Source organism: Boleophthalmus pectinirostris, unplaced genomic scaffold (assembly GCF_026225935.1).
Source record: "Boleophthalmus pectinirostris isolate CB_2022bp ecotype Guang Dong unplaced genomic scaffold, ASM2622593v1 HiC_scaffold_23, whole genome shotgun sequence".
NCBI classification, from domain to species: Eukaryota; Metazoa; Chordata; class Actinopteri; order Gobiiformes; family Gobiidae; genus Boleophthalmus; species Boleophthalmus pectinirostris.
The window spans coordinates 28,725,079-28,745,781 of record NW_026571207.1 but is presented as its reverse complement, the minus strand read 5'-3'; the positions used below and the strand labels follow the sequence as shown (position 1 = coordinate 28,745,781).

General features: G+C 39.9%; 1 protein-coding gene across 1 annotated transcript in view; it reads right to left on the bottom strand.

The window, feature by feature from the left end:
- Positions 1-16,257, bottom strand: part of tenm1 (teneurin transmembrane protein 1) — a 514,380-nt gene extending 498,123 nt beyond the window's left edge. Inside the window, 1 exon segment of the mRNA XM_055159441.1 lies at positions 16,233-16,257. The gene's annotated coding sequence lies outside the window, so the exon portion shown is untranslated.
- Between the last annotated feature and the right edge of the window lie 4,446 nt (positions 16,258-20,703).

The following is a 20,703-nucleotide window of genomic DNA, read 5'->3' as shown; positions in this document are numbered from 1 at the left end:
CCCAGGTTTCAGTCACGGTCTCAGTCACGGTCCCGGTCCCGGTCTCGGTCCTGAGACCCCAGTTCCCAGTCCATTATCCATTTTTTCCATTATTCACTTAAACACAAAAAACAGAAAAACAAAACTGAAAAATACGAATCGTTATCTGTTTTTTTTTTTTTCATTTGGGTTTTGGAGACAAATAATGAAGAAAATGGTTGTTTTTTTCATGTTCTTATTTTTGGTTTTATTTTGAAAAATCAATGAACGAATGATACACAGATTTAAATGTACAATATTGTAAAACAAATGTGAGCTCGAATAAATACATAACAGAACATTTAAGTAGCCGAGCTGTATCTATAATGAGTCATAGAAATTCAAAGTTCAACCCTCTTCAGCTCAAATCTCATTATAGTACAGAAAAATACTACCAAAACTTGTTTTCCACTTGAACAAAGAAAAAGTCCACAGTAAACACTGACCATCACAAATTACTGTTCCATCTGTCAAGCGTTGAACGATAAGTGGATATAGTATTTATCATGACATGTGATGAGTGGTTTGGAAGTACAATAGTGTGCTCCAAACGTGTACTGCTACTTCTATAGTACACACACTGCCTACTATATCTCAGACTTGGTATTTCTAATTGCTTTGGCTGTCAGTGCTGTTGTTCTATGGAGCAGAGAGCAGATAAACTGTGTACAGTATATCTCACACACACGCCAATACACACCCACAGGGACACGGTTCTCACCACAAATTTTTATTAATCAAGTCAGCGGACAAGTTTGGACAGACGCGAATCAATGTTTGTTTCTTCCCCAATTTACTACCACATAAATTGTCCTTCTCTTCAAAGTGCACACGCCAGGCCCTAGTGTCAGTATAATTAAGTTCTGAAATCTGTTATAATTGTGTTGATTTTTTCACTGTTGACATGAAAGGACAAAGAGAAAGAGAAAGAGAGAGACAGATGCAGGGAGTCGCACCTTAAAAAGCGGCCGTTGAAAGGGAAATTATCGCATCCATCAAAGCGAGCGAAGGAAAGTTTGCACATAATCACACAAGACAAGGCCTAATTAACCACCTACAGCTTCTTTGTACAACTTCGAGATCTAAAAAAAAAGTTGAGACGCGAGTGTGTGATTTGTAAATAAAACAAAATGCAAGGATCTGCTTGTTTTTAAAGAGGAATTGTGAAACTTTTTTTTTTTTCTGGTGGAGGGTTCATAAAATGCTTTTCTTGATTGAAATGTTATTGTTTTGTCTGTATCTGTATTGTTTGTAAACCTTTCTATCTTCATGGAGACCAAACCAGACCAATTTACAGGTCAGATCTGTGGAGAGGCGACCCAGCTCAGTCAGAACGCCTGCGATTATTGAGCTATAAAACCATTTGTAATTGAATAACTATAAGGTCTAGCTGTTTAATGCCATACTGTGGAACATTCCAGGCATAGCAGAGATATATCCATAGAAACAATCAGGTGACAGACCCCCCCACCAAGCAACAAAGTTACACAGTGCACCTTTAAACTGGATTTTCTTGTAGTAATAAAACATAACTTAATTTTAAAATTTTTCCTGGAAAAATAACAACTCAGTTTTGAATTTGATGAAAAGGGGAATAATAGATTTTGTGATGAGTTGAATTTCATTAGTTTTCTAAAAAAAAATGGTCGAAGCAGCATTTTTAGTTTTGTAGTTGGCAGCCATTTCCAGTACGGACTTGGCAAGTAAGAAACCTAACTTTAGAGTTCGTTTGATATATATTTTAAATATTAAAAAACATAACTGTGAAATACTTCAATATGCTTTTAAAAGATATTGAGAAAAAATTATTTATGGTATTTTTTTCTCTCTGGCTACAAATTTTCTCCAGTAATTGTGCGAAGCCAAAGTCACATTTATAGTACATTCTTGGTCTGGGCAATATGGTGATTTTGTCGACATCGTCAGATCATGATTCAATATTTCTCTATTTAATGAGGCTCTAGAATCTGAGTGAGTGACATGTAGAATTAACCAATCACAGTGAACAGTGAACTCTCAAGAGCAGATGACATACAGCAATATAACTATACAAAGTCTAGACATGAATCATGAGGAAATTGAATTATGGCTTTTAGAAAATTGTGATTTTTTTGTTTTTTGTATTTATTTTTTACATACTGGTATATACACAGTATTTTCTTATTGCAACTCTGGAACAAAGACTGTATATACACTCTAAATGGACATAGTGAACCCACTAGCTGTCTCATTACAAATAGAAAGTGAGCATGGGGCTCTTATAACTTTATTGACTTTACACTGAAAAACTGTCACCCCTCTCTATGTAAGCCTCTTTATTTTGGTCTTAAAATGTTCATATTACTGCTCTTCATGATTGTGGCATTTTTATTTTGCATTTTGTCTGTAAATAAATTACTATTCCTAATATGGACCTGGCTTCAAATTTGCTCCAATAACTGCTAGAATTGTGAGCTTCATTTGACTGGAGCTGAACACTATGGTTGAGGTCACACTTCTTTATACAGTCTGTGCTCTGGGCAGACAGTGGAATCAAATTTCTGTTTTGTTTCACCTCGGTGGCTACAGTAAAAATGATAAGTGGTAAAGCAAAAATAGTAAAGCAAAATATTACATAAAATAAATGTCTATTTTTGTATTATTCTATATGTAGTCCTACCTAAACCTGATACAAACAAGTTATGACAGTCGGCTGCAGTCCTCCCTTGTTAAACCAAATCTCCCATAAGGCCCTATAGCTCTCACCAAACGGAGTATAGGCTCTGACTGCAGCCCCATGGAGCACAGGCAGAGTGGAGACAGCAGCCCAGCTCAGACCAGTAGCTCCTACATAAAAGAGCAGGCCCCGGGCAGTCCTCTGTGAGAGAATCTACCAGACGCCCTGCTCTGCACTTACTGAAGGTGATCTGGAGCTTGATACCTGCTCCTGTTTCTGCTCGTGTCAATTTCACTCACACAAAACACTGAAATAAAACTTGATTGTATTTGGAGTGTCTGTGGTACCCCGGCCGGGTGGTCTTTGAGCATGTGGACATGGTTTCAGTTCATTTTCAGCCTGTGGGTTTACGCTACGGGCATGACTCCAGGTCCAGTGGCAGGGCTGATGTGAGTGATGTAAACACTGACTTCACCTAAACAATACAAACATACTTTAATAGAATCAAAATCATACCTGAACAGTGTTGGGGAGTAATGGATTACATGTACTGGCGTTATATAATCAGAGTACAAATTATGAGTAACTGTTTTCAGTTACAGTTACAGTTTCAGTGAGTGGTAATTGGATTACAGTTATTTTGTTGAAATAAATGGATTACATGGCGGTATTTTCCTGTTTTCACATTTTGGGCTAAACCAAGACTAAAACCAGGACTAAAACCAGGACTAAACCAGGACTAAAACCAGGTCTAAAACCAGGTCTAAACCATGTCAAACCAGGACTAAGCCAGAACTAAACCAGGACTAAACCAGGACTAAAACCAGGTCTAAAACCAGGTCTAAAACCAGGACTAAACCTGGACTAAAACCAGAACTAAACCAGGACAAAACTAGGTCTAAAACCGGGTCTAAAACCAGGTCTAAAACCAGGACTAAACCAGGACTAAAACCAGGACACTAACAGTAGGATGGACCTAATTGAAGGCAGCAGTGATCTCATATAAAAATCATTTCTCCATCAATAATATTTTTAATTTGGTTAAGTAAAGACTTAAGGTCTTTTTATTGTCTTTAAACAGACAAAACTTCTTATGTTAAGATATCATAGTCTTTGCTACTTTACAGCAAACAGCTGCCTGTTCATGGAGATTTGGGGTCAACAGACAATTTGAAGGGAACAAACAAGAGTTTTCAGGATGTGGTTGTTACATTCCTGTAATTTTAAAAAAGCATGACAATATCAAGTAATCCAAAGTATTCAGATTTTGGGATATGTAATCTGTAATCTGCAGGGGAATACATTTTAAAAGTAACCTTCCCAACACTGTACCTGAATTATACTTTATTGATCTCAGCAATTCACACAAATACATTAAAGGTACGCTATGTAACTTTCCTAGGGGAGGGTCCGCCACCTGCTTGTCTGTGATGTTATTGCTTTGTCTGGAATATTCCACAGTTCAGCATTAAAAGTATCCATTCAATTAAAGTTGTTTTTATTGCACAAAAATACCTTGAAATACTTGCGTTGTCACTGTGAGTGGGGTCACCTCTCCATAGATCTGACCTATAATTTATCATGATGGTGCCACGTGCTTGTTTTTATGGAAATAGGTAAGGCTAAAACCATATTATTTGCACATTCCAGGCAAAGCAGCAAGATCTCAGGGTGAGCGGACCCTCTACCAGAAAAGTTACATAGTACACCTTTAATAATACAAGTTTTTGGTGCTGTGAGGTAAGACAGAAAATAGAAGTTTTTGGTGCTGTGGGGTAAGGCTAAAGCTACAGTAAACTCTCTTTTCCTGCATGTTTTCACATCTCGGTCTCTATATGTCTACATTTGATGTCAGACACATTATGCACTGAAAATATAATGTATTCGATCTTGGAGCGAGTGTCATGCATCGATAAATAGAAAACAGATGTTGCTAACATGCGCTCGCCTTGTGTTGTTAAGGGTGCTGGCTCAGTATATATTTTTTGCCATAACAAGACTGATTCATACAGTGAAACGTATATCTAGATGTGGAAAAAAAATGTATTCAATTATTTATGTGTTGCTAATTAAGAACACTGCATTCCCTGAGTATTAAAACCTGCAGTCAAGTCAATTAACAGGGAACTGAACTGAGTATATCAAAAGGAAACTGTAGGTGTATGTGTGAGGCTGGGGCTCATATCATACCACTTGAACAAAGAGCAGATCTCACCTACAGAAAAGAGAACTTAAATTCAACATGTGTCCTTGTTACCTTTAAAGAAGACACGCTGTATTTTTTATTTAAATTTTTTTTTTTCAATTATAATCTATGACATTTATGTACTGTTATTTTGTCATGTTTTGGATATTTTAAATTGCAATATATTACTGATTATTACTGATTGTATGTGCAGTGTATAGTATTATGAACAATATTTATTAGTAACAGTGGTCTGCCTCACTGCTGCTTTTAAATAACAGACCTATTTGAATGAAGTATTTAATGTGCAACTTTTACTGAATGTATGTTTCTTTTTTTCAGATGCACTTTTTATCTGCTTCTACTTTAACGCCTGAAAGCCCGGAACAAGAATACCAATATGTGTACAAATGGTAAATACATTTCCTGAATCTTGAATATTAATCTAAAACAATTTAAAGGGTCTGTATTATGCGTTTTTCTGATCGATGTGATAATTACGTTTCCTCATCACAAACATAGCTGGAGTTGTGTTTTGTTTCATTCACATGTTTAAGCCCCAATTTATACCAAAGCAGTAAAAGCGCACAAGTACATGCAGCAGCACGGCACACACGCATGTATCACTCTTCATTTTAACCGTCAGTCTACACCAGCAGTGTCATATGTGCGTCGAACGGCCATCATTACAGTGCGCACCGCTCAAGTTAGGAGCGTTTCCAGGCTTTTTAGCAGATGCAATACAGGAAATAAGCATGTGGTGTCAAAATACGTTCTCTAAAACCACTACAGTGGCGTAAACATCATGCGTCGTGTCCAGGAGTTCAGTGAATGACTCATGGTGGACTACAGAAAGTTTATAGCCGTGAAGGATAAATATAAAACACTTTACGACATCTGACAGCAACTTTACAAGAAGAACTTCTGAAGGAAAAGACGCGTGGAGCAGGCGACCAAAGTTAAATGATGAGAAGCTTAATTAATGCGAGCACCGCAGATACAGCTTGTTATCACCGCAAAGCATCGTCTCTCACTGTCAACTTTTACTTTCTGATTTAAAACATAATTCATCCCATCAACAATGCAATGTAAAAAGTTTAACATTTAAGCGTGACAATATACAGAGGTATGCAACTCTGCATATGTTACATGTTACACACAAAGCCCGCATATTTAGACCAAGTTCTTCTCTCAAACTGAAAACACTCTGTTCCACCTTGTGACCTCATGTGGTACAGGAAGTGCTCCACTGTGTTTTAAAACTCTATACACCTTCACTAGAATCATTTGGATAGTTTCAGTCCTGGAATTGACAAAGTCTACTGAATTAAAGGTAAAAGGTAGTTGTTAACTTGAATACTACAACTTCATGACGTCACAAGGTGGAATGGAGCATTTTGGAGCTTTGGAGATGTTCAAAATAGTAAATGGATTATTCAAACATGTATGAATGAAACAAAACACCACTCCAGGTACATTTCTGATGAGGTGCAAAACAATCTAACTTGGTTTAAAGCTCACAGGAGTCAATGTTGCATAATATAGGACCTTTAATAAAAGAAACAAATGATCCTTAAAAAAAAAAAAAAAGGTTTTACAATACGTCTCCTTCAATATATCTGAAGATCTGGATCGTCTACTGGCAGAATCTACATAAAAAAATATTCTTCACTGCAATTAGTCAATTTGTTTAGTAATATTGAAACCCTGGTTTAGTTTGCCTTTAGACACAGTTTTGTACATTTATTTCCTGCTTTAAAATTTAAAATGTTTTACAAGATATATTATTTGAGCAAATGTTGTTGGAGAATAACTTTCACTTGAAACTGTCTTGGACTCTACACTATGTTAGCCTGTGAATAATAGATGTGTCTGTCAACATTACTACAGTGCTGGGTTCTTTGTTTTTTATCACTTATTTATGTGCACAATTCACATCTTGTTGAAGTGCACGCCGGCTTCTCCTTATTACAGCCAAACTTTTGGATGTTGAACTGTAAGTTAGACTCCCGGAAGGACCCCCACTGTCACAAACTCAGGATTTATATGTGCAAGACCAAAACTATGAGTGTAGTAAGTAAGAATAGGGAGTTAAGAGATCAAAATTGGGCTTTGGTGGCAGCATAAATTTAGTGGACTTATTGGAAAGAGGTACACTGACTAGAGATCGACTGATACAGGTTTTTTCATGGCTGATACCTCGGCCTGTCATAATAACACATTCTGAAGTGCCACATATTGCTGACGTAAATATAGATTATGATAAACGATAATACTGAAACCTATGTATGCCACTGACACAATAACCCAAGACAGGATTTAAACCACAAAGTACTTTAAATGTACAATATTGTTTAAAAAAAATCATGAGCTGCAATAAATACACAGCATACACGAATACACTTTAGTACTTTGTTTGCATCTGTAATGAGTCACAGAAGTTATGAATTCAACCTTCTACAGCTCAAATCTTATATATGTATAAAAAAAATAAAAAAAAGTGCCAAGAAAAAGTACGCATGATAAATATTGACCTTAAAAATATATTGTAAAGCAGTTCAAATGAATCTCAAATAACAAAATTACATACGGTGAAACTGAGCATTTTGATCTTTAATCCAGGATTACTCAAACATGTGTGAATGAAACAAAACACAACTCCAGGTCTGCTTGTGATGAGGAAACAGCATTATAACAGATCCGAAATGGTGCAATACAGGCTCTTTAAACATATGGTGGAGGTTGTTATCACTCTAGATTTGGATTTTTGTAAAATTCAATTGAAAATACAATGTCCACTGGAGGATACACTTTTACTATAGCAGATATATGCAGATATTGTTCAGTTGAGACTACAGTTGAGTCACCTGATTCATCAGCCGGTTTCATTTTGTGGAAACCGTCTCGCCTCACAGCATTAAATTTTGTTCACTCAACGGTAGGTGGGTAATTTTTTATTTAACCAATCGCTGTAATGCGTCGCTAACAGGGCTAACTGGTATATTAAGCTTTTCCCAAATCCCGTAGGAATAAGGACAATAATGTCTTTCCCCCTTGATAAAAATTCACCAAACATTCTCTTTGTTCTGGCTTTAAATCCTCGTTGCCAAAAAAGAATGTACCATCTTTTGCTGGCCAGAGCGCCCTATACACGAATCCACTCGGGTGTCCCAGCACGACTTCAGTAAACTACAAAACCACACCACCTGCAGCGCACGCAAACACGCACGGAAGCAGACAGCGACCGCACAATGAAAAAAACCCACAGACACACTCATCACTCCACGCAGACCAGGAACGGAATGAAGGAACGAACCGAAAAAGCGAGTCCAATGTGCCACTCTGAGACACAGCTGAACAATTGAGTCACTGCGAACACGCCGACAATCCAGCGGTCCCAGACAGCACCCTCCCTACACGCCACAACTGAACAAAGCCCAGAGTCACCGTGAACATGAAACAAAGTCAGACTGACCCATCTAACTGTTGTGTTTCCTTTAAAGTCCGGTGCGGTTTATTTGTGAAAAAAGTTCGAAAATAGACCATTCTATGACAGTGCGCCTTATAATCCAGAGCGCCTAATAGTGCGGAAAATACGGTATGCCTCTTCACTGATTGGCTGGTGCCCGGACTCGCACTTCCAGGGTTCTTGCAAATTGGCTAGTATATTCTGATTCCTGACCGAGTCGCTGGAGAGGAATGACATTGAGTGGAGGCACTAGGTGGCACCAGCCTGGCTACAACTGGGGTGCATATTCTTTATATTTGAAGTGCAAATAACAACCAACATTTTATTTATTTATTTATTTTAGTTTACTCCATTGAGATGTTATTGGTTAGATTGGAATGTTCCACGTTCTGACTTTAAACAGGTCCATCTATTTGTATTTCTATTGCTCAAAAAAAAAAAAAAAAAAAAATCTTCTGTGAATGCGGGTGCCTCTCCACAGATCTGAGTTGTAATGTAGTGTAGTGCTGTAACCTGCTTGTCTCCCTCATGATAGATAGGTTTAATCTATACTGTGGAACATTCTCGATAAAGCAATAATGTTTCCATGGAGACAAGCAGGTGGTGGGCCCTTCATTAGGAATGTTACCCAGTGCACCTTTGGCAAACCATATATCAAAATATATAACGTTCATCTGAAACGTAGCAGCAGCGCAATAACTTCTGCAAACTGGTTAAATGTTAGTTTGCCAAAAATCAAACAGGCTCCTTCTCCCTCTGCCTGTTTTAAAGCCACCTCACTGGGCACTTTGCTGCTGTAAAGGCTGAAACCTGCAAAACGAAGACACGCCGCTAATTAGCACGGCAGGATTTGTTAACAGTTCCTCGTGAGGACGGAGCAGAGTCGCGGCAAAAAGGTAAATATTTGAAGTGGTCGAATGTTATCGTTTAGTCTGTGGCAGTCCGGCACAATGAGTACCCCATCAGGCTACAGCCAGCTTTTAACTTTTGAAATGATCAGCGGGTCACTTTTTATGGCTTCTCCGGCAATTACGTTCTTAGTATACGATGGACATGCAGAGAACAGCAAAGAGAGAGAGAGAAAGAAACGGGGAGAAGAGGAGGAATAAAACTTGCACTAGGGAAGGAGTCTAAGCCGTGAGAGCAGAACGAGACCAGTGGTAGGCTGTGCACCAACTCTAGTGCATTTTTAATGATCATTTCACTATTTCAGACTCAAATTGAATGAAGGATTTATAGTATAAGAAAGGACGACTCAAGATATGGGAATACTATTACTGAAAGTGCACTTGAGGTTTTGGTAACACATAAAAGTAAACAACCACTGGATGATATGGCAAAAAAAAAAAGAAAAGATTTTTACAGCCAAGATCATGATTTTGATTTTATCGTGATATGTAGTTTATATCTTAAAATGTCATTAATGGGTAACTAAAGCCATGTGCTGCTTGAGAGTTCACTCTTTACTGCGATTGGTTAAAGGTGCATTGTGTGACTTTTGTAGGGAAGAGTCTGGAACCAGCTTCTTATTGTTTTACCTGTTATGTTCAGTGTAAACAAATGTGTAAACAAATCTATTTCCACACTGTAAACTCGAACAGTAAAACATTGTAAAAAAAATGAGGCATTCATGATCCAAATGCGTCAAACATGTTGATCGCGCTCTAAATATTTGGGGCATTTGAGCAAATTTCCAGTTTCGATGTGACACTGTTCAGTCATTTAGAGTTCAATATGTCTTTGTACTCAAAATGTTTGACAGGACATATTGTGACGTCACGTACGTAAGTTACGTGCACCAGTCTTTCCACGAGTTTGAATCCGCCATCATGGTCCGCTCGCTTCAGCGTACAGAGATCCACGTTTTCAGCAGCCAAAGTTCTTGACATTGACTCTACATATTTGGTAAGTATTTAACATTTCTTTAATGTGGTCAGTGTGCATTTTGTCATCATCAAACATTTTTACAAACAAACATTGCTTAGTATAGGCCAAGCGGAGCCGAGAAGGGTAACAGGCAAGCAGCGCTACCAAGCCAAGTTACAGGTCAGGTCTGTGGAGATGTTACTCCATTTACAGTGCAAATGTTTTCGTTGAATTTATGAGCAATAAAAGCACCTGTAATTGTTTTAAATTTAAGATTAAAATTTAATGTCATACATGGAACATCCAAGGCACAGCAGTATCATCTCCATGGAGACAAGCAAGTGGCAAAACCTTCACCACAAAAGTTACACAGTGCACCTTTAAATTCATCTGTCACTCACAAAAAAAAGACTGTATCACGCTTTGACAATCAAAACAGCATGTGATCACAGTTTTAAAGCATACTTAAGTATAATTAAAGCATGAAAACTGTATTACAGGTTTGTACAAGACTTAAGCTACTCTTGAAGTCATTTTGGTGAAGTCTAGACTTATATCATAGGTCAAAAACATGTGCTGCAGTAGTTATGCACCTACACAGTTCTGTCTGTTCTCACACCTAGAGGCTAAACTGACCATTTTATTTGCACATAAATATATTTCCCAGTCCTAGGCTCGATGTGAACAGCTTTAAAGAATTGTTGATATGAAAACCGTAAGTAGAGAGGACAAAAACTAAACAAAAAAATGTCACTTGAGCTGCTGGTATTTGGTGTGCTCGTAACAACCATCTGCATGTTTTATGAATAGCTTGAAATTAAATCATGTTTTGGAGGCAAAAAGGTCAATATTTTCAGATCTGTCAATTTTAGCTGCAAATAAATCACAATAAACAACCAAACAACAACCTCTGATGCACTTCACATTGTCTATGCGCTAATGAGCCTGAGTTTTATTAGGGAAATCTAGTTTGAGGCTGAACTGGCGGCGCGGGGGGGAGAGCGAGGGGAGATCATGGGAGTAGGGAGCAGTTCAGTGCCAGGGGCGACTGAATTCCTGGAATGAAAATTCATAAATAATGCAAACTGGATAACAAAAAGAACTCCCCTGCTGTCTTATGCTGCACCACACTTTCCAAAGGCCAGGCAATATCACTCAAATCAGAAAAAAAGAATTAGGCCTCTCACGATAATTACTATATTGACTTTATGAAACAATACATTTAAGTGTCAATATTTCTCGTGGGGACTACTTTTTTTTAACTAGTGAGGCATGTTTTGGTATTTTTTCTGTATTATGATCAGATTTGAGCTATGCAGAGTTGAATAAGTAATTTTAATGACTCATTATTGACACAAACTAACTACTAAAGTGATTAATTCTGCTGTTTATTGTTTGTGTTTTTGTAACTATTGTTCATTTAGAATAATTTTTGGGGATAACCCTCCTGTAGTTTCAATATTGTTGTCTGTCATTTATATTTTCTTCAACAAGATCATACTTCAAAACGTTTTATCATGACAAGCCTAAGCAGAATTTCTTTTTTTATATTAGTTATTCATACTCTCTGTGATGAAACAAACATCAAAACAACTATTAAAAGAATGGATACTAATATACAGTATACCAATACAAGCAATAATAATGATAATTTATTTTATTTTATTACTGTTTTTAATATCAATACAACCAAAGAATACACTATACTGACCAAAAAGAGGCAAAAAACTAATTTTATTGATACAAGGGGAATTATTTGGTCACAGTAGCTCACATATCACAATATATTATAAGAACAAAGAGCAAAAATTCAAATGATAATAATAAATTCAAGATAAGTAGGAAACATAGCAAGAGACTGGTGTCAAATAAGGTGTAATTATATTAATGCACAAGCAAAAATAAAATATAAAAATACAGTAATACTAACTGTAATGACACGTGGGACCTGCCTCTCAAATGTGCAAAAAAAAATAAAATAAAATTTACCTACGGGTACGAATAAAGCGACCTAACCTAAATACTAGTATATCTCAGCTATACAAGCGGTCGTAAGGAGCAACAGTGCAAATATGAAATAATGATTATCTGTTAAAACATGACAATTAAAAAAATAATAATCTTTACACGGGACAGTCGTATACTCCCAAAAGCAGAGCCAAAAGCAAAATACCACCTTAACCACGGGCAGTGAGGGCATCAATTGTCCCGCTAAGCTGCACTGAAATAATGATGGTGCTTGGAGCCAAGAAGCGCAATTTTGGATTTCCAAAGTGCCATATGTACTGCCCGCCTAACAACCGGGCACAGAAGCCTCACGTGTCCGTCGATAATTAGTCCCACCACTAAAGCTGGCAGAGGTTAACATGTAATCCTGTACAACTCCGGATTGATTGGCGAGCTGTGTGGTGACGGACAGAAATGCCAATCAGAAACATCTGCAGTGGCGTGCGGGCAGTAATTGGCAAGGTGACATTTCTATTCGAAGAGCGTCTTTAATTGTGAAAGTATTGCCATAATGGGTGTGCCATTTGGACCACGCGTATAATCACTGCTCATCACCACATTCAGAGCGTTAGGCCCAAGGGTTTCCACGCCAACAAACAACAACCCCCGTCGACCGCTGCGCTGCTGTGTATGGGTTCGGCTTTTTTTAAATGAATGTGATCATGTAAAATATTAAAGAGACAGAGTGACAACATGTGGGCAAAGATCCTGGGCAAGGTTCTTATTTGCATACAGATTTGACATTTTATTAGGTGTTGATGCTGGATACCCTTGCAGCCATGTCACTCTTGATTTTGCCGTAAAAGATGTTATAGAAAATGTTATAGAACGAGTCAAGTGTCTTAGATTAGGTTAATTAGTCAAGTCGCCATGGTAACGTTAATCGCAATTGAAAGCAATACATTATACAAAGGTCAATATGGTTTTCAACAAGTGGCAACAAAAATAACATCTCCAAGGAGACAAGTGGACCCTCCAGAAAAGTTACATAATAATGCTACAATGTTCTACAGTGTAACAGTAACCTCATCTATCTCCATGGAGATAGTGACGCCATCAGGGCAAGTTAGAGGTCAGATCTGTGAAGAGGCGAGTCCGCTCACAGCAAGAATGCAAGGTTTTCACAAGGTATTTTTAGAAATAACACACACTTGTATTTGAACAAATGCAGTACTGTGGATTATTCTGATTTATAGCCTTTAAAACACAAACAGCAGAAGGTAAAAAATTATCCAAATGTGTTTTGTAACTACTGAACATCTGTGTAAAATAAGTCGAATATTATGATTGAAGATTGTGCAGTAAATCGTCGTATTACTCCAGTTTATTAGACTGAAATCTGACAATATCCGATTCAACAAATGTAATATCGGTGCCGATATCTGTGCATTCCTAATACTAACACCTCTACGGAGACAAGCTGGTGGCACATCTCTACTCAAAAAAGCAGATTTTATAAACAGTGATGCAATATTCATTTATATTTAGACTTATGCACAATTTCTAAGCCTGACACGAGTGGCTAGACACATACGGACAATTCCACAAAATACGGCCCCGGGTTTCCTCCATCCCTAATCCAAACCCTTATGTTCTATCTTCTCCTCTCCGCTCCACACGTCTCCTCTCTTGTCTGTCACTGCGCCCTCTCCGGAGCTCTACTGTACCATGGCAGAGATGAATGGGAGATCACAGTCAGCTGCCTCCCCAGTCCCCATGTCCCGCACAAACACATCTCTCTCCTCACATCTGGAGGAGCGCTGAGCTGCATTATCATAGCTCCAGATGTGTCCTATTCATCACCAGCAATGACACGTTCACTTTTATCAACACTATCAATAATATTTGGATAGTGCGGAGCAAAATGGCAATGACGAGGACTTCGTGTACAGTGGAGGCTGTGATGATTTATGCATGAAGTAAAGTATGTACTGAAGCTATACGTAGGCCTGTCACTATAATTACTACTGTACGTCGACTTATTGTTCAATATATGAAAACTGGAAAGATATATTTTGGCTGTGGAGGATTGAACACAACTTCTATGGCTCAATATTAACTACTGAAGTGATCAATTCTGCTAGTTTGTGTTTTTGTAACTAGATTGTACATTTAGAATAGTTTTTGGGGGATAACACTGCCGTAGGGTTTTTGCATCAGTGGCATAAATTAGTTTCAGTATTTTTGTTTATAGTTTGTTTTCTTCAATAATATAACATACTTCAAAATTCATAATCGTGACAGGCCTAGCTATGAGGAGAGAACCGATTACAGTGTTATCGTTACGTTTTAGAGGTTATATTACGAGAATTATTTGGACTCAATGTAAAATACTACTGGCTTTGTTTTGTCAATAGTTTGGGCTGCTCATAAAACTTATTTTTGTTGTTGCCTGATATCCATTTCATGAAGTTATGCTTTCCCAAATGACTAAAATCTAAACCATCAAAAACGTCTGCAAGTCAAATTGTTACATAAAAATTAGGTGCTCATTTAGTGTAACTTTTTTTTTTTATTATTGTTAGACAAATAAATTGGAGCAAGACCAGAATCTGTTTTGTTTTTTGTTTTTTTTAGCATCTGGCATTTTAATCTCACATTTAAACGTGATGGTACTGTATGTTCAAACAAATATGTCAGTCAAATCAAAATTGTAATTCATTTCGTCTCAACTTTACACACAAAACGCCACGTCTCATCTTGTAACTTTAGCTGATTTTTGTTTTTACATCCCAAAATAATATGGTTTGGCTGTTGGAGGAAACTATCCTGACATCGATATTGCTGTGTGAGTGTGTGGAGGCTGGTGTGGGCATGCTCACTGGCCCTGCTCTGAGGACAGGACGGTGCATTAGATCCCCCATGTACAAGACGTATTGACAAATAGTAGTTTCTGATTACATTGCATTCCCAATAAAAAAAAAAAGAAAAGGGTACAGTATAGAGCTTTCTCCTAAGCCTACTCTCAAGACATGCTGGGAAAAGCAGAAACATGACAATCGCACTGCATCTGAGAATTTTTTGCTAATAGGAAATGTTTATTATCTATGTTTTTTGCACGTTTGTTTGCTTATTTATCGTAAAATATTTCTGAATGATTTACTCCAAGCAATTATTTATAATAAGATGTGAAGGCGATATGGGACACTGGCAAGGTCTAATTCTAATCTGCCAGAGCATATTCAACCTAAGTGCAATTTACACTCCCTTCAAAATAATTATGATTTATTAAAACACATTTACTCCTGCTAATTATTCAGACTCGCACTTATATATCTAATGCCACCAGAGATTCATAACGGTTTACTGGAGAAATAGCTTTCAGACCAACATCTGCAACAACTTCATGTCATGTGTAGTTGGCATATAATAAATAATAGCAATCCCTAAACGGTGACCTGGCTTGACTGGGACCTGTAGGACCAGTAGTTGACCAGGGCCCCAAAAGACTGCATTGTTATTAGAAGACAGAAGGCACGCGTCAGAGAGATCTATACCCGGAGGATCTGTGCTGGCCCCATTGGCATAATTAGGGGCTACCTTAGTGCTGATGGAGATGGAGTGGACAGAGGCACAGCAAGAGCGAGAAGGAAGAAAAAACACCTAACTCAAGGCTGCAACGTAGCCGAACCATAACCGCTACCATCCGTGAAGCAATATCTGCGCGTCCAAGTGTCATTTTTCACCAAACAGGCGAGCTGCCGCGCATGAAGTCTGCATCCTCACACTAACAATTTGAGATTTCATGAAACACAGACTGGAGCAATAACCATACAACGCAATTCAAGATCCATATAGTATAGTGTCTGCATGTTTGGCACACACACGGACACGCTCCCACACGCGACACGCATGGCCACGGTACATCCGAACAGCTGATAATCACCATTTCCTGTGAACTCACGTTGTTTGGGCGCCCATAAGCTTACCAGCCTCTGCCTGCCTGCCTCCGTGTAGCCCGAGCCAACATTGTAAAGCGATATAACCCACAGTGTGAGCGCATACAGGCCAGAACTGGAGGTGTCGCTTACCTTTCCGACGTAGAGCCATTCCTTTAGTCCATTTCCACGCTATAAGAAGCCTGCAAAATGCTGAAGACTGCAATTCCCACTGGCTGTTAGTGCGAGCGGTAACGCGGTGCTCCCTTGCTACAGAAACGTGTGGACGAGACACCACTTCTTCTCTGTGGCTCTTCAAGGCGGCGGTGCTGATGCTGAGGTTGAGTCGCGTTCAAATGCCGATAGAGAGCGACGAGGCGGAGAGGAGGGGGGCTAGTTTGCGTACAGGGGAGGGTTGTCGGGCTGGGACGTGCTGGTTGAGCGACACTGGAGCCCGGAGCGGTACGTTTAGCCGCAGTTGAACCCGTGGATGGCTCGACTGCATGGGGCGATGCTGTTGCTTTGCCGCTGGTACAGGCTCGCTATAACAGCATCTCCCCGGATCATACCAACGCGCCGTGGAGAAGGGGGTGTGGCAGAAGGCGCAAAAAAAAATAAAAAAAAAATTTAAAAAAAAAGAGAGAGAGAGAGAGAGAATGACTGTAGACTGTACACCGGCCACAGACCAAAACACGCGCGCACGCCACCTCTCCCGCGCAAGGAGGTCGTCTGGATCACCGGTTACGCTCGTGCAGGTGATGCCATATGGCCGCGCTGCGCTCCTGCGTGCGTGGGGGCTGTGGAGTCGTTAAACACGGCCAAGTTTGGGGTTTTCTTCCACCGCAGTGCCATCTCCAAAAACACTCTATTTGTTTATTTGCTTAAAGGGACAGATCGACCGCGGCTCTATCTACAAGGAACAAGGCGTGCTAATTATACATGTACTGACACACAGGCCTATCGAGACGCAGTATTCATTCTACTTTACCACAAATGCATTCAGATAGCTCCACTGGATAGATGTTAAAGTAAGTATGTAAGTAAACGTAACATGTTCATAACTTTCCACAAGCGAAGATGTAATTAACCTGGACTACAATTACTGGCCTCCAGTCTTGTCTTTGACAACTGTACAAAACACAGGAAACTGAACAACAGGCTGGAACAGTTTATGAGCGCAGTTTCTTACCTTAAAGGTGCATTCCGTAACATTTATAGTGCAGGGTCCACCACCTGCTTCTACTCCAAGGAAATGTTATTGCTAGAATGTTCCACAGTATAGATTACCGTATTTTCCGCACTATTAGGTGCTCTGGATTATAAGGTGCACTGTCATTAAATGGTCTATTTTCGAACTTTTTTCGCAAATAAACCATATCGGACTTTAAACGAAACACAACTGTTAGATGGCTCAGTTGGACTTTGGCGTGTTCACGTTTACTCTGGGTTTTGTTCAGTTGTGGCGTGTAGGGAGGGTGCTGTCTGGGACCGCTGGATTGTTGGTGTGTTCGCAGTGACTCAGTTGTTCAGTTGTGTCTAGAAGTGGCACATTGCACTCGCTTTTTCGGTTTGTTCCTTCATTCCGATGAGTGATGAGTGTGTCTGCGGGTGTTTTTCGCTGTGCAGTCGCTGTCTGCTCCGTGCGTGTTTGCGTGCGCTGCGGGTGGTGTGGCTTTGTAGTTTACTGAAGTCGTGCTGGGACACCCGAGTGGATTCGTGTATAGGGCGGTCATTTTTTGATGGGGTTAGAGGCTTAAGAGCGCATCTAATAGCCTGGAAAATACGGTAAACCTATCATGAGGGAGACACGCAGCACTACACTACATTACAGTTCAGATCTGTGGAGCGTCGCCCCTATTCACAGAAGGAATTATTGTATTTTTGAGCAATAGAAACACCAGTAGTGAATAAATGCTAGATGGAAATGTTTAATGTCATACAACGGAACATTCCAGGCAAAGCAGAAACATCTCTGTGGACACCAGGTGGTTGCTGACCCTCCAGCAGAAAAGTTGCACAGTGCATCTTTAAAGTTGGATATGTAACTTTCTGGAGGTGGCATGATTTTACAGATGTAGAAAGTTAAAAAGCATACTCTGGAACAGTCTCCATGGTGATGTGTCCAACATGTTTAGGACATGTGCTTTTCTACGGTTTTCAGTGCAGTAAACAACCAGAATGATTTGGAAAAAAAAAAAAGAATGCTTCTGTTAAAGAAAATGGCCAGCTAATCACAAGTCGTCATCCTCAAGTGCCGATTGCCCGCTCCATCTAAATTGTTGTAAATCGCCAGCAGCTGTTGCTTAGTGGGAAGAAAAATGGTCACTAATACTGTATGTATAGGCCTATCACTGTAACACATTTTGAAGTGTGATATTTTTCTGAAGTAAATAAACAATAAACGATAATTTTGAAGCCAAGCCATAAAACGAAGAAAAGAAAAGAATTAGTCACAAAAAGTACTCTTAACCTACGATATTGTTCAAAAACACAAATTTGTTTGTCTATAATGAGTCATAGAAGTTCATAATTCAGCACTTGACAGCTCAAATCCGATCATAGGACAGAAAAATAACCAACATTTTCACACTGGCACGATAAATACTCACCTTAAAAGTATTGCTGCTAAAAGTATCCATCTGTTAGGTATTGACAGATCAATATATGTATTTATCATGACAGGCCTATGGAAATCCATCCATCCATTTTCTTCCGCTTATCCGGGGCCGGGTCGCGGGGGCAGCAGTCTAAGCAGGGACTCCTGGACTTCCTTCACGCCAGACACGTCCTCCAGCTCCTCTGGGGGGACCCCGAGGCGTTCCCAGGCCAGCTGAGAGACATAGTCCCTCCAGCGTGTCCTGGGTCTTCCCCGGGGCCTCCTCCCGGTGGGACATGCCCGGAACACCTCCTGAGGAAGGCGTCCAGGAGGCATCCGGAACAGATGCCCGAGCCACCTCAACTGGCTCCTCTCGACGTGGAGGAGCAGCGGCTCTATTCTGTTCTCCTCCCCTGTGACTGAGCTCCTCACCCTATCTCTAAGGGAGCGCCCAGCCACCCTGTGGAGGAAACTCATTTTGAGCGCTTGTATCCGCGATCTCGTCCTTTCGGTCATTACACAGAGCTCATGACCATGGGTGAGAATAGGAATGAAGAACTGAAAGGAACGAAGGAGTTCAAGTATCTCAGGGTCTTGTTCACGAGTGAGGGGAGGATGGAGCCTATGTAAATGTTTCAGTAATTCTATTCCAAATTGTTTTCTAATAGTTATGCCACTTCACCTCTTTCTGTCTCTGTAGTAGTCTGTAGTGTTTATGAATAAGAGCTGGGCTGCAGTCGTAACACCCATATGAACATCGCGGTTTTAGTTTGTCGGTCTATTACAAACTGTAAAGATTCAGCTCAGCAAGTGACACATGTGAATGAACGATGATAAGGTGTGACTCCTAATCATACGAAAGTGTGCAGAAGCAGTGGGAAATAGTCTTTATCGTGGCATATTGAATTCTATGCTAATGCGCGCTCCTCCGGGTCTTGTTTATTTAAATACACCTGTGCATCGTTTCATGGATGTGTTTTCTTTACTAAATGAGTTGCTTAATTACGCTGACCCCTGCTCCCCCTCCCTCTCTCCGTCTCCCTCTCGCCGTTTCTCTGTCTCTCACCTTTTATCTTTCTGTCTGTCTTTGTTTCTATGTCCTGTTCTCTCTCCTCCCTCCCTCCCTTCCTCCCTCCTTCTCTCTCTCCTTCTCTCCATCCCTCTATCCTTCCATCTCTCTATCTCTTTTAATTCTCTCTTCTCCCCTCTCTCAATTCCTCCCTTTCTCTATTCCCCTCTCTTTCTGTCTGTCCTTCTATCTCCATCCTTTATCTTTCTCTCTCCTTCTCTCTATCTCTTCCTCTTTCTTTCTCTATTCCTCCCTTTCTCTATTCCCCTTGCATTCTCTTTCTCTAGTTTGCTCTTTCTCCATTCCCATTGCTCTCTTTCTCCATTCCCCCCTCTCTCTCTCTCTTTCTCTATTCCCCTCTGTCTCTTACCCCATCTCTTTCTCTCTATTCTCCTTTCTGTATTCCCCCTCTCTCGCTATCCCCCCTTTTTCTCTCCTCCTCTCGACCCTTCCTCTCCCTCTATCCCTCCCTCTTTCTATCTCTTCTGCTTTCTTTCTCTACCCCCTCTCTCTCTCTCTCTCCATTCTTCTATCCCCTTTATCTTTCTCTCTCCTTCTCCATCCCTCTATTCCTCCCTCTTTCTCTCTGTCTACCCCTCCATCCTCCCCTCTTTCTATCTCTTACTCTTTCTTTCTCTATTCCCCCCTCTCTCTTTCTGCCTCCCCTCTCTATTCCTGTCTCTTTCTCAATCCCCCCCTCTCTCTCTCTATTCCCCTCTCTCTTTCTCTATTCCCCTCTTTCCGTCTTTCTTTATTCCCCTCGCTCTCTTTCTCTACCCCCCATTCCTCTATATTCCCCTCCCTCTCTCTATCCACCCTCTTTCCCCCTCTTTCGCTATTCTTCTCTCTATCCCCTCTCTCTATTCCTCTCCTCCCATTCTTCTCTCCCCCCTTTATTCCTCTATTCCACCTTCTCTCTCTATTTCTCTTTCACCCACACTCTCGCGATCCCCCCCTCT